The sequence below is a fragment of the Cherax quadricarinatus genome, chromosome 2, assembly GCF_038502225.1.
Source record: "Cherax quadricarinatus isolate ZL_2023a chromosome 2, ASM3850222v1, whole genome shotgun sequence".
In the NCBI taxonomy this organism is placed as follows: domain Eukaryota; kingdom Metazoa; phylum Arthropoda; class Malacostraca; order Decapoda; family Parastacidae; genus Cherax; species Cherax quadricarinatus.
This window is the reverse complement of record NC_091293.1, coordinates 4346672-4361671: the sequence shown is the minus strand read 5'-3', so window position 1 is coordinate 4361671 and position 15000 is coordinate 4346672.

Here is a 15000-nt window from a genome sequence, read left to right as displayed (position 1 = left end):
CTCTCTCTCTCTCTCTCTCTCTCTCACGCAGCATAAGAGAACTCCTCACTTCAGCATTTCGGACAATTTTCTCTCCTAAAAGTAATAATTTTTCACCGGCTCCATTACGGTTTCTTGTAGCTGCTGACTCGTAGTCGTAGACTTGAAGCCACAAACTTGTAGTCGCTGACTGGTAGTCGCTGACTGGTAGTCGCTGACTTGTAGTCGAAGACTTGTAGTTGCTGACTCGTAGTCGTAGACTTGAAGCCACAAACTTGTAGTCGCTGACTAGTAATCGCTAACTGGTAGTCGCTGACTTGTAGTCGCTGATATGTAGTCGAAGACTTGTAGTTGCTGACTTGAAGTCACTAATTTGTGATGAATGGTTTGAAAAACCGACAAGTTGAAGATTGAGACACTTATGCAGCATATGGGAATCTTTATTCAGGAAACGTTTCGCCACACAGTGGCTTCATCAGTCCAATACAAAGAGGAAGGCGTAAGGAGAGGAGGAGTATGAGGTAATCAGTCCCTCAGCCTGGAGTCGATGTGTTCAGTCCATCAATCTTGTGGCGAAACGACTCCTGAATAAAGATTCCCATATGCTGCATAAGTGTCTCAATCTTCAACTTGTCGGTTTTTCAAACCATTCATCACAACTGTCAGACACTGCAGCATCATGGGATCTTGTTACAAAGAATTCTTCAACACTTGTTCAACCTTTGGACGAAGACCTTCTTCGACTAGTGGATGGTATCACTATGACCCCGCCTCCGCCTGCTTCACCTCACCTCACTACAGTATATAAGCCACGTCTACGGCCCTATGCTGTACATTCTACAAGATTGATGGACTAAACACATCGACTCCAGGCTGAGGGACTGATTACCTCATACTCCTCCTCTCCTTACGCCTTCCTCTTTGTATTGGACTGATGAAGCCACTGTGTGGCGAAACGTTTCCTGAATAAAGATTCCCATATGCTGCATAAGTGTCTCAATCTTCATCATTAGTAAGGCCTCACCTAGATTATGCAGCTCAATTCTGGTCTCCATATTACAGAATGGACATAAATTCGTTAGAAAACATTCAGCGTAGGATGACTAAATTAATACATAGCATTAGAAATCTTCCTTATGAAGAAAGATTGAAGACTCTTAAGTTACATTCACTTGTTAGACGAAGAATGAGGGGAGACCTGATCGAAGTGTATAAGTGGAAGATAGGTATTAATAAAGGGGATATTAATAAGGTTTGTAGATGAATGGTTCAGAGAAACGACATGTTGATAAATTAGACACATGTGCAACTCTTGGGTATCTTTATTGAGGAAACGTTTCGCCACACAGTGGCTTCATCAGTCCATACAAAGGAGAATCTTGAAAACAGGAGGAGAATGAGGTAATCAGACCCTCAACCTTGAGTCGATGTGGTCAGTCCATCAATTTTGAATAGAATACGGCATACGTGCGGAGAAGGAGCTTATAAACCGTTGGTAGGAGAGGTGCAGCAGTCATAGGCGGTGTCACATTTGTTCAATGTGGAAATAGGTCGTGCCCAAGAATTAGGCAAGCGAAGAATTCCCAAGTATTAAGATTCCAAGAAGTTGCAGTGTCTGACAGGTTTGTAGATGAATGGTTCAGAGAACCGACATGTTGATTAATAAGGTCTTGAGGATATCTCTCCAAGAGAGAACCCGCAGTAATGGATTTAAATTATATAAGTTTAGATTTAGAAAGGACATAGGAAAGTATTGGTTTGGAAATAGGGTAGTTGATGAGTAGAACAGTCTACCTAGTTGGGTTATTGAGGCTAGGACTTTGGGTAGTTTCAAATTTAGGTTGGATAAGTACATGAGTGGGATGGGTTGGATTTGAGAGGGACTTGCACATCAGAGTTTGTTTCTTGGGTGGCATTGAAAATAGGGCTGGTCAAATGTTTGTTAGTGGGATGAATTATAAAAGACCTGCCTAGTATGGGCCAACAGGCCTGCTGCAGTGTTCCTCCTTTCTTATGTTCTTATGTTAACACTGTAGTTACTGTAGTCACTGTAATTTATATAGTCACTGTATTTGCTGTAGTCACTGTAATTTCTGTAACCACTGTAATTGTTTAGTCATTGTAATTTACGTAGCCACTGTAGTTGATGTAGTCACTGTAACTTATGTAGCCACTATAATTGCTATAGTTACTGTAATTTCTGTAGTTACTGCAGTTGCCGTAGTCAATGAAATTTCTGTAACCATTGTAGTTCCTTTACTCATTGTAATTAATGAAGCCACTGTAGTAGCTTTAGTCACTGTAAGTTATGTAGCCACTACAGTTGCTGTAGTCACTGTAATTACTGTAGCCGCTGTAATTGCTGTAGTTACTGTAATTTTTGTAGCCACTGTAGTTGAATTAGTCACTGTAATTTCTGTAGTCACTGTAATTTTTAAAGCCACTGTAGTTACTGCGGTCACTGTAATTTATTTAGTCACTGTAGTTACTGTAGCCACTGTAATTACTGCAGCCACTGTAGCTGTAGTCATTGTAATTTCTGTAGCCATTGCAGTTGCTGTAGTCACTGTTATTTCTGTACCCACTGTAGTTGTTGTAGTTACTGTAATTTCTGTAGCTACTGCGCTTACTATAGTCACTGTAGTTTCTATAGTCACTGTAATTTACGTAGCCACTGTAGTTGTTGTAGTCACTGTAATTTATGTAGCCACTGTAGTTGCTGTAGTCACTGTAATTACTGTAGCCAGTATACTTGTTGAAGTCAATGTAATTTCTGTAGTAACTGTAGATGATGTAGTAACTGCAATTTCTGTAGTCACTGTAAATGACGTAATTTCCATAGGCACTGAAGTTGTTGTAGTTTCTGCAGTTGCTGGTTGAAACGTGTCAGCAGTAAACAACTTAACTGCTGGTTGAAACGTGTCAGCAGTAAACAACTTAACTGCTGGTTGAAACGTGTCAGCAGTAAACAACTTAACTGCTGGTTGAAACGTGTCAGCAGTAAACAACTTAACTGCTGGTTGAAACGTGTCAGCAGTAAACAACTTAACTGCTGGTTGAAAAGTGTCAGCAGTAAACAACTTAACTGCTGGTTGAGACGTGTCAGCAGTAAACAACTTAACTGCTGGTTGAGACGTGTCAGCAGTAAACAACTTAACTGCTGGTTGAGACGTGTCAGCAGTAAACAACTTAACTGCTGGTTGAGACGTGTCAGCAGTAAACAACTTAACTGCTGGTTGAAACGTGTCAGCATTAAACAACTTAACTGCTGGTTGAGACGTGTCAGCAGTCAACAACTTAACTGCTGCTTGAGACGTGTCAGCAGTAAACAACTTAACTGCTGGTCGAGACGTGTCAACAGTCAACAACTTAACTGCTGGTTGAGACGTGTCAGCAGTAAACAACTTAACTGCTGGTTGAGACGTGTCAGCAGTAAACAACTTAACTGCTGGTTGAGACGTGTCAGCAGTAAACAACTTAACTGCTGATTGAGACGTGTCAGCAGTGAACAACTTAACTGCTGGTTGAGACGTGTCAGCAGTAAACAACTTAACTGCTGATTGAGACGTGTCAGCAGTAAACAACTTAACTGCTGGTTGAGAAGTGTCAGCAGTCAACAACTTAACTGCTGCTTGAGACGTGTCAGCAGTAAACAACTTAACTGCTGGTCGAGACGTGTCAGCAGTCAACAACTTAACTGCTGGTTGAGACGTGTCAGCAGTAAACAACTTAACTGCTGGTTGAAACGTGTCAGCAGTAAACAACTTAACTGCTGGTTGAGACGTGTCAGCAGTAAACAACTTAACTGCTGATTGAGACGTGTCAGCAGTGAACAACTTAACTGCTGGTTGAGACGTGTCAGCAGTAAACAACTTAACTGCTGATTGAGACGTGTCAGCAGTAAACAACTTAACTGCTGGTTGAGAAGTGTCAGCAGTAATCAACTTAACTGCTGGTTGAGACGTGTCAGCAGTAAACAACTTAACTGCTGGTTGAGACATGTCAGAAGTAAACAACTTAACTGCTGGTTGAGACGTGTCAGCAGTAAACAACTTAACTGCTGGTTGAGACGTGTCAGCAGTAAACAACTTAACTGCTGCTTGAGACGTGTCAGCAGTAAACAACTTAACTGCTGGTTGAAACGTGTCAGCAGAAAACAACTTAACTGCTGGTTGAGACGTGTCAGCAGTAAACAACTTAACTGCTGGTTGAGACGTGTCAGCAGTAAACAACTTAACTGTTGGTTGAGACGTGTCAGCAGTAAACAACTTAACTGCTGGTTGAGACTTGTCAGCAGTAAACAACTTAACTGCTGGGTGAGACGTGTCAGCAGTAAACAACTTAATTGCTGGTTGAGACGTGTCAGCAGTAAACAACTTAACTGCTGGTTGAGACGTGTCAGCAGTAAACAGCTTAACTGCTGGTTGAGACGTGTCAGAAGAAAACAACTTAACTGCTGATTCAGACGTGTCAGCAGTAAACAACTTAACTGCTGGTTGAGACGTGTCACAAGTAAACAGCTTAACTGCTGATTGAGACGTGTCAGCAGTAAACAACTTAACGCTGGTTGAGACGTGTCAGCAGTAAACAGCTAACTGCTGGTTGAGACGTGTCAGCAGTAAACAGCTTAACTGCTAGTTGAGACGTGTCAGCAGTAAACAGCTTAACTGCTGGTTGAGACGTGTCAGCACAAAACAGATTAACTGCTGGTTCAGACGTGTCAGCAGTAAACAACTTAACTGCTGGTTGAGACATGTCAGCAGTAAACAGCTTAACTGCTGGTTGAGACGTGTCAGCAGCAAACAGCTTAACTGCTGGTTGAGACGTGTCAGCAGTAAACAGCTTAACTGCTGGTTGAGACCTGTCAGCAGTAAACAGCTTAACTGCTGGTTGAGACGTGTCAGCAGAAAAAAGCTAAACTGCTGGTTGAGACGTGTCAGCAGTATACAGCTTAACTGCTTTTTGGGACGTGTCAGCAGCAAACAGCTTAACTGCTGGTTGATACATGTTAGCAGCAGACAGCTTAACTGCTGGTTGAGACATGTCAGCAGTAAACACCTTAACTGCTGGTTGAGATGTGTCAGCAGTAAACAGCTTAACTGCTGATTTAGACGTGTCACCAGTAAATAGCTTAACTGCTGGTTGAGACATGTCAGCAGTAAACAACTTAACTGCTGGTTGAGACATGTCAGCAGTAAACAGCTTAACTGCTGGTTGAGACTTGTCAGCAGTAAACAGCTTAACTGGCGGTTGAGACATTAACTGCTGGTTGAGACATGTCAGCAGTAAACAGCTTAACTGCTGGTTGAGACGTGTCAGCAGCAAACAGCTTAACTGCTGGTTGAGACGTGTCAGCAGTAAACAGCTTAACTGCTGGTTGAGACCTGTCAGCAGAAAACAGGTAAACTGCTGGTTGAGACGTGTCAGCAGTATACAGCTTAACTGCTGGTTGGGACGTGTCAGCAGTAAACAGCTTAACTGCTGGTTGAGACATGTTAGCAGCAGACAGCTTAACTTCTGGTTGAGACATGTCAGCAGTAAACACTTTAACTGCTGGTTGAGACGTGTCAGCAGTAAACAACTTAACTGCTGGTTGAGACTTGTCACCAGTAAACAGCTTAATTGCTGATTGAGACGTGTCAGCAGTAAACAACTTAACGCTGGTTGAGACGTGTCAGCAGTAAACAGCTAACTGCTGGTTGAGACGTGTCAGCAGTAAACAGCTTAACTGCTAGTTGAGACGTGTCAGCAGTAAACAGCTTAACTGCAGGTTGAGACGTGTCAGCAGTAAACAGCTTAACTGCTGGTTGAGACGTGTCAGCACTAAACAGATTAACTGCTGGTTCAGACGTGTCAGCAGTAAACAACTTAACTGCTGGTTGAGACATGTCAGCAGCAAACAGCATAACTGCTGGTTGAGACGTGTCATCAGTAAACAGCTTAACTGCTGGTTGAGACCTGTCAGCAGTAAACAGCTTAACTGCTGGTTGAGACGTGTCAGCAGAAAACAGCTAAACTGCTGGTTGAGACGTGTCAGCAGTATACAGCTTAACTGCTGGTTGGGACGTGTCAGCAGTAAACAGCTTAACTGCTGGTTGAGACATGTTAGCAGCAGACAGCTTAACGGCTGGTTGAGACATGTCAGCAGTAAACACCTTAACTGCTGGTTGAGACGTGTCAGCAGTAAACAGCTTAACTGCTGGTTGAGATGTGTCAGCAGTAAACAGCTTAACTGCTGATTTAGACGTGTCACCAGTAAACAGCTTAACTGCTGGTTGAGATATGTCAGCAGGAAACAACTTAACTGCTGGTTGAGACATGTCAGCAGTAAACAGCTTAACTGCTGGTTGAGACTTGTCAGCAGTAAACAGCTTAACTGGCGGTTGAGACATTAACTGCTCGTTGAGACATGTCAGCAGTAAACAGCTTAACTGCTGGCTGAGACATGTCAGCAGTAAACAACTTAACTGCTGGTTGAGACGTGTCAGCAGAAAACAGCTTAACTGCTTGTTGAGACGTGTCAGCAGTAAACAACTTAACTGCTGGTTGAGACGTGTCAGCAGTCAACAACTTAACTGCTGGTTGAGACGTGTCAGAAGTAAACAACTTAACTGCTGATTGAGACGTGTCAGCAGTAAACAACTTAACTGCTGGTTGAGACGTGTCAGCAGTAAACAACTTAACTGCTGGTCGAGACGTGTCAACAGTCAACAACTTAACTGCTGGTTGAGACGTGTCACAAGTAAACAACTTAGCTGCTGGTTGAGACGTTTCAGCAGTAAACAACTTAACTGCTGGTTGAGACGTGTCAGCAGTAAACAACTTCACTGCTGGTTGAGACGTGTCAGCAGTAAACAACTTAACTGCTTTTTGAGACGTTTCAGCAGTAAACAACTTAACTGCTGAATGAGACGTGTCAGCAGTAAAGAGCTTAACTGCTGGTTGAGACGTGTCAGCAGTCAACAACTTAACTGCTGCTTGAGACGTGTCAGCAGTAAACAACTTAACTGCTGGTCGAGACGTGTCAACAGTCAACAACTTAACTGCTGGTTGAGACGTCTCAGCAGTAAACAACTTAACTGCTGGTTGAGACGTGTCAGCAGTAAACAACTTAACTGCTGGTTGAGACGTGTCAGCAGTAAACAACTTAACTGCTGGTTGAGACGTGTCAGCAGTAAACAACTTAACTGCTGATTGAGACGTGTCAGCAGTAAACAGCTTAACTGCTGGTTGAGAAGTGTCAGCAGTAATCAACTTAACTGCTGGTTGAGACGTGTCAGCAGTAAACAACTTAACTGCTGGTTGAGACGTGTCAACAGTCAACAACTTAACTGCTGGTTGAGACGTGTCAGCAGTAAACAACTTAACTGCTGGTTGAGACGTGTCAGCAGTAAACAACTTAACTGCTGGTTGAGACGTGTCAGCAGTAAACAACTTAACTGCTGGTTGAGACGTGTCAGCAGTAAACAACTTAACTGCTGGTTGAGACGTGTCAGCAGTAAACAACTTAACTGCTGGTTGAGACGTGTCAGCAGTAAACAACTTAACTGCTGGTTGAGACGTGTCAGCAGTAAACAACTTAACTGCTGGTTGAGACCTGTCAGCAGTAAACAACTTAACTGCTGGTTGAGACGTGTCAGCAGTAAACAACTTAACTGCTGGTTGAGACGTGTCAGCAGTAAACAACCTAACTACTGGTTGGTACATGTCAGCAGTAAACAGCTTAACTGCTGGTTGAGACGTGTCAGCAGTAAACAGCTTAACTGCTGGTTGAGACATGTCAGCAGTAAACAACTTAACTGCTGGTTGAGACATGTCAGCAGTAAACAACTTAACTGCTGGTTGATACGTGTCAGCAGAAAACAACTTAACTGCTGGTTGAGACATGTCAGCAGTAAACAAATTTAACTGCTGGTTGAGACTTGTCAGCAGTAAACAACTTAACTGCTGGTTGAGACGTGTAAGCAGTATACATCTTAACTGCTGGTTGAGACTTGTCAGCAGTAAACATCTTAACTGCTGGTTGAGACGTGTCAGCAGTAAACAGCTTAACTGCTGGTTGAGATGTGTCAGCAGTAAACAGCTTAACTGCTGATTTAAACGTGTCACCAGTAAACAGCTTAACTGCTGGTTGAGACATGTCAGCAGGAAACAACTTAACTGCTGGTTGAGACATGTCAGCAGTAAACAGCTTAACTGCTGGTTGAGACTTGTCAGCAGTAAACAGCTTAACTGCTGAGACATTGAGACGTGTCAGCAGTATACAGCTTAACTGCTGGTTGGGACGAGTCAGCAGTAAACAGCTTGACTGCTGGTTGAGACATGTTAGCAGCAGACAGCTTAACTGCTAGTTGAGACGTGTCAGCAGTAAACAGCTTAACTGCTGGTTGAGACGTGTCAGCACTAAACAGATTAACTGCTGGTTCAGACGTGTCAGCAGTAAACAACTTAACTGCTGGTTGAGACATGTCAGCAGTAAACAGCTTAACTGCTGGTTGAGACGTGTCAGCAGCAAACAGCTTAACTGCTGGTTGAGACGTGTCAGCAGTAAACAGCTTAACTGCTGGTTGAGACCTGTCAGCAGTAAACAGCTTAACTGCTGGTTGAGACGTGTCAGCAGAAAAAAGCTAAACTGCTGGTTGAGACGTGTCAGCAGTATACAGCTTAACTGCTTTTTGGGACGTGTCAGCAGCAAACAGCTTAACTGCTGGTTGATACATGTTAGCAGCAGACAGCTTAACTGCTGGTTGAGACATGTCAGCAGTAAACACCTTAACTGCTGGTTGAGATGTGTCAGCAGTAAACAGCTTAACTGCTGATTTAGACGTGTCACCAGTAAATAGCTTAACTGCTGGTTGAGACATGTCAGCAGTAAACAACTTAACTGCTGGTTGAGACATGTCAGCAGTAAACAGCTTAACTGCTGGTTGAGACTTGTCAGCAGTAAACAGCTTAACTGGCGGTTGAGACATTAACTGCTGGTTGAGACATGTCAGCAGTAAACAGCTTAACTGCTGGTTGAGACGTGTCAGCAGCAAACAGCTTAACTGCTGGTTGAGACGTGTCAGCAGTAAACAGCTTAACTGCTGGTTGAGACCTGTCTGCAGAAAACAGGTAAACTGCTGGTTGAGACGTGTCAGCAGTATACAGCTTAACTGCTGGTTGGGACGTGTCAGCAGTAAACAGCTTAACTGCTGGTTGAGACATGTTAGCAGCAGACAGCTTAACTTCTGGTTGAGACATGTCAGCAGTAAACACTTTAACTGCTGGTTGAGACGTGTCAGCAGTAAACAACTTAACTGCTGGTTGAGACGTGTCACCAGTAAACAGCTTAATTGCTGATTGAGACGTGTCAGCAGTAAACAACTTAACGCTGGTTGAGACGTGTCAGCAGTAAACAGCTAACTGCTGGTTGAGACGTGTCAGCAGTAAACAGCTTAACTGCTAGTTGAGACGTGTCAGCAGTAAACAGCTTAACTGCAGGTTGAGACGTGTCAGCAGTAAACAGCTTAACTGCTGGTTGAGATGTGTCAGCACTAAACAGATTAACTGCTGGTTCAGACGTGTCAGCAGTAAACAACTTAACTGCTGGTTGAGACATGTCAGCAGCAAACAGCTTAACTGCTGGTTGAGATGTGTCATCAGTAAACAGCTTAACTGCTGGTTGAGACCTGTCAGCAGTAAACAGCTTAACTGCTGGTTGAGACGTGTCAGCAGAAAACAGCTAAACTGCTGGTTGAGACTTGTCAGCAGTATACAGCTTAACTGCTGGTTGGGACGTGTCAGCAGTAAACAGCTTAACTGCTGGTTGAGACATGTTAGCAGCAGACAGCTTAACTGCTGGTTGAGAAATGTCAGCAGTAAACACCTTAACTGCTGGTTGAGACGTGTCAGCAGTAAACAGCTTAACTGCTGGTTGAGATGTGTCAGCAGTAAACAGCTTAACTGCTGATTTAGACGTGTCACCAGTAAACAGCTTAACTGCTGGTTGAGACATGTCAGCAGGAAACAACTTAACTGCTGGTTGAGACATGTCAGCAGTAAACAGCTTAACTGCTGGTTGAGACTTGTCAGCAGTAAACAGCTTAACTGGCGGTTGAGACATTAACTGCTCGTTGAGACATGTCAGCAGTAAACAGCTTAACTGCTGGCTGAGACATGTCAGCAGTAAACAACTTAACTGCTGGTTGAGACGTGTCAGCAGAAAACAGCTTAACTGCTTGTTGAGACGTGTCAGCAGTAAACAACTTAACTGCTGGTTGAGACGTGTCAGCAGTCAACAACTTAACTGCTGGTTGAGACGTGTCAGAAGTAAACAACTTAACTGCTGATTGAGACGTGTCAGCAGTAAACAACTTAACTGCTGGTTGAGACGTGTCACAAGTAAACAACTTAGCTGCTGGTTGAGACGTTTCAGCAGTAAACAACTTAACTGCTGGTTGAGACGTGTCAGCAGTAAACAACTTCACTGCTGGTTGAGACGTGTCAGCAGTAAACAACTTACCTGCTTTTTGAGACGTTTCAGCAGTAAACAACTTAACTGCTGAATGAGACGTGTCAGCAGTAAAGAGCTTAACTGCTGGTTGAGACGTGTCAGAAGTAAACAGCTTAACTGCTGGTTGAGACCTGTCAGCAGTAAACAGCTTAACTGCTGGCTTAGACGTGTCCGCAGAAAACAGCTTAACTGCTTGTTGAGACGTGCCAGCAGTAAACAGCTAACTGCTGGTTGAGACGTGCTAGCAGTATACAGCTTAACTGCTGGTTGAGACGTGTCAGCAGTAAACAGGTTAACTGCTGGTTGAGACATGTCAGCAGTAAACAGCTTAACTGCTGATTTATACGTGTCACCAGTAAACAGCTTAACTGCTGGTTGAGACATGTTAGCAGTAAACAACTTAACTGCTGGTTGAGACATGTCAGCAGTAAACAGCTTAACTGCTGGTTGAGAAGTGTCAGCAGTAAACTGCTTAACTGCTGGTTGAGACGTGTCAGCAGTAAACAACTTAACTGCTGGTTGAGACGTGTCAGCAGTAAACAACTTAACTGCTGGTTGAGACGCGTCAGCAGTAAACAAATTAACTGCTGGTTGAGACGTGTCAGCAGTAAACAGCTTAACTGCTGGTTGAGAGGTGTCAGCAATAAACAACTTAACTGCTGCTTGAGACGTGTCAGAAGTAAACAACTTAACTGCTGGTTGAGACGTGTCAGCAGTAAACAACTTAACTGCTGGTTGAGACGTGTCAGCAGTAAACAGCTTAACTGCTGGTTGAGACATGTCAGCAGTAAACAACTTAACTGCTGGTTGAGACATGTCAGCAGTAAACAGCTTAACTGCTGGTTGAGACTTGTCAGCAGTAAACAGCTTAACTGGCGGTTGAGACCTGTCAGCAGTAAACAGCTTAACTGCTGGTTGAGACATGTCAGCAGTAAACAGCTTAACTGCTGGTTGAGACGCGTCAGCAGAAAAGAGCTTAACTGCTGGTTGAGACGTGTCAGCAGTAAACAGCTTAACTGCTGGTTGAGACCTGTCAGCAGTAAACAGCTTAACTGCTGGTTGAGACGTGTCAGCAGAAAACAGCTAAACTGCTGGTTGAGACATGTCAGCAGTATACAGCTTAACTGCTGGTTGGGACGAGTCAGCAGTAAACAGCTTGACTGCTGGTTGAGACATGTTAGCAGCAGACAGCTTAACTGCTAGTTGAGACATGTCAGCAGTAAACACCTTAACTGCTGGTTGAGACGTGTCAGCAGTAAACAGCTTAACTGCTGGTTGAGATGTGTCAGCAGTAAACAGCTTAACTGCTGATTTAAACGTGTCACCAGTAAACAGCTTAACTGCTGGTTGAGACATGTCAGCAGGAAACAACTTAACTGCTGGTTGAGACATGTCAGCAGTAAACAGCTTAACTGCTGGTTGAGACTTGTCAGCAGTAAACAGCTTAACTGGCGGTTGAGACATTAACTGCTCGTTGAGACATGTCAGCAGTATACAGCTTAACTGCTGGTTGGGACGAGTCAGCAGTAAACAGCTTGACTGCTGGTTGAGACATGTTAGCAGCAGACAGCTTAACTGCTAGTTGAGACATGTCAGCAGTAAACACCTTAACTGCTGGTTGAGACGTGTCAGCAGTAAACAGCTTAACTGCTGGTTGAGATGTGTCAGCAGTAAACAGCTTAACTGCTGATTTAAACGTGTCACCAGTAAACAGCTTAACTGCTGGTTGAGACATGTCAGCAGGAAACAACTTAACTGCTGGTTGAGACATGTCTGCAGTAAACAGCTTAACTGCTGGTTGAGACTTGTCAGCAGTAAACAGCTTAACTGGCGGTTGAGACGCGTCAGCAGTAAACAACTTAACTGCTGGTTGAGACGTGTCAGCAGAAAACAGCTTAACTGCTTGTTGAGACGTGTCAGCAGTAAACAACTTAACTGCTGGTTGAGACGTGTCAGCAGTAAACAACTTAACTGCTGGTTGAGACGTGTCAGCAGTAAACAACTTAGCTGCTAGTTGAGACATGTCAGCAATAAACAACTTAACTACTGGTTGAGACGTGTCAGCAGTAAACAACTTAACTGCTGGTTCAGACGTGCAAGCAGTAAACAACTTAACTTCCGGTTAAGACGTGTCAGCAGTAAACAACTTAATTCCTGGTTGAGACGTGTCACCAGTAAACAATTTAACAGCTGGTTGAGACGTGTCAGCAGTAAACAGCTTAACTGCTGGTTGAGGCGTGTCAGAAGTAAGCAACTTAACTGCTGGTTGAGACGTGTCAGCAGTCAACAACTTAACTGCTGGTTGAGACGTGTCAGAAGTAAACAACTTAACTGCTGGTTGAGACGTGTCAGCAGTAAACAACTTAACTGCTGGTTGAGGCGTGTCACAAGTAAACAACTTAACTGCTGGTTGAGAGTGTCAGCAGTCAACAACTTAACTGCTGGTTGAGACGTGTCAGAAGTAAACAACTTAACTGCTGGTTGAGACGTTTCAACAGTAAACAACTTAACTGCTGGTTGAGACGTGTCAGTAGTAAACAATTTAAGTGCTGGTTGAGACGCGTCAGCAGTAAACAACTTAAATACTGGTTGAGACGTGTCAGCAGTAAACATCTTAACTGCTGGTTGAGACGTGTCAGCAGTAAACAGCTTAACTGCTGGTTGAGACGTGTCAGAAGTAAAGAACTTAACTGCTTGTTGAGACGTGTCAGCAGTAAAGAACTTAACTGCTGGTTGAGACGTGTCAGCAGTAAGCAGCTTAACTGCTGGTTGAGACGTGTCAGCAGTAAACAACATAACTGCTGGTTGAGAAGTGTCAGCAGTAAACAACTTCACTGCTGGTTGAGACGTGTCAGCAGTAAACAACTTAACTGCTGGTTGAGACGTTTCAGCAGTAAACAACTTAACTGCTGAATGAGACGTGTCAGCAGTAAAGAGCTTAACTGCTGGTTGAGACGTGTCAGAAGTAAACAGCTTAACTGCTGGTTGAGACCTGTCAGCAGTAAACAGCTTAACTGCTGGCTTAGACGTGTCCGCAGAAAATAGCTTAACTGCTTGTTGAGACGTGCCAGCAGTAAACAGCTGACTGCTGGTTGAGACGTGTCAGCAGTATACAGCTTAACTGCTGGTTGAGACGTGTCAGCAGTAAACAGCTTAACTGCTGGTTGAGACATGTTAGCACCAGACAGCTTAACTGCTGGTTGAGACATGTCAGCAGTAAACAGCTTAACTGCTGGTTGAGACGTGTCAGCAGTAAACAGCTTAACTGCTTGTTGAGATGTGACAGCAGTAAAAAACTTAACTGTTGGTTGAGACGTGTCAGCAGTAAACAAATTAACTGCTGGATGAGACGTGTCAGCAGTAAACAGCTTAACTGCTGATTGAGAGGTGTCAGCAGTAAACAACTTAACTGCTGCTTGAGACGTGTCAGCAGTAAACAACTTAACTGCTGGTTGAGACGTGTCAGCAGTAAACAACTTAACTGCTGGTTGAGACGTGTCAGCAGTAAACAACCTAACTACTGGTTGATACATGTCAGCAGTAAACAGCTTAACTACTGGTTGAGGCTTGTCAGCAGTAAACAGCTTAACTGCTGGTTGGGACGTGTCAGCAGTGAACAACTTAACTGCTCGTTGATACCTGTCAGCAATAAACAACTTAACTGCTGGTTGAGACGTGTCAGCAGTGAAAAACTTAACTGCTGGTTGAGACGTGTCAGCAGTAAACTGCTTAACTGCTGGTTGAGACGTGTCAGCAGTAAACAGCTTAACTGCTTGTTTAGACGTGTCTGCAGCAAACAACTTAACTGTTGGTTGAGACGTGTCAGCAATAAACAGCTTAAATTCTGGTTGAGACGTGTCAGCAGTGAACAGCTTATCTGCTGGTTGAGACGTGTCAGCAGCAAACAACTTAACTGCTGGTTGAGACGTGTCAGCAATAAACAGCTTAAATTCTGGTTGAGACGTGTCAGCAGTGAACGGCTTATCTGCTGGTTGAGACGTGTCAGAAGTAAACAGCTTATCTGCTGGTTGAGACGTGTCAGCAGTAAACAACTTAACTGCTGGTTGAGACGTGTCAGCAGTAAACAACTAAACTGCTTTTTTAGACGTGTCAGCAGTAAACAGCTTAACTGCTGGTTGAGACGTGTCAGAGGTAAACAACTTAACTGCTGGTTGAGACCTGTCAGCAGTAAAGTACTCAACTGCTGGTTGAGACGTGTCAGCAGTAAACAGCTTAACTGCTGGTTGAGACGTGTCAGCAGTAAACAACTTAACTGCTGGTTGAGACGTGTCAGCAGTAAAGAACTTAACTGCTGGTTGGGACGTGTCAGCAGTAAACAACTTAACTGCTGGATGAGACGTGTCAGCAGTAAACAACGTAAGTGATGAATGAGACGTGTCAGCAGTAAACAGCTTATCTGCTGGTTGAGACGTGTCAGAAGTAAACAGCTTAACTGCTGGTTGAGACCTGTCAGCAGTAAACAGCTTAACTGCTGGCTGAGACGTGTCAGCATTAAACAGCTTAAC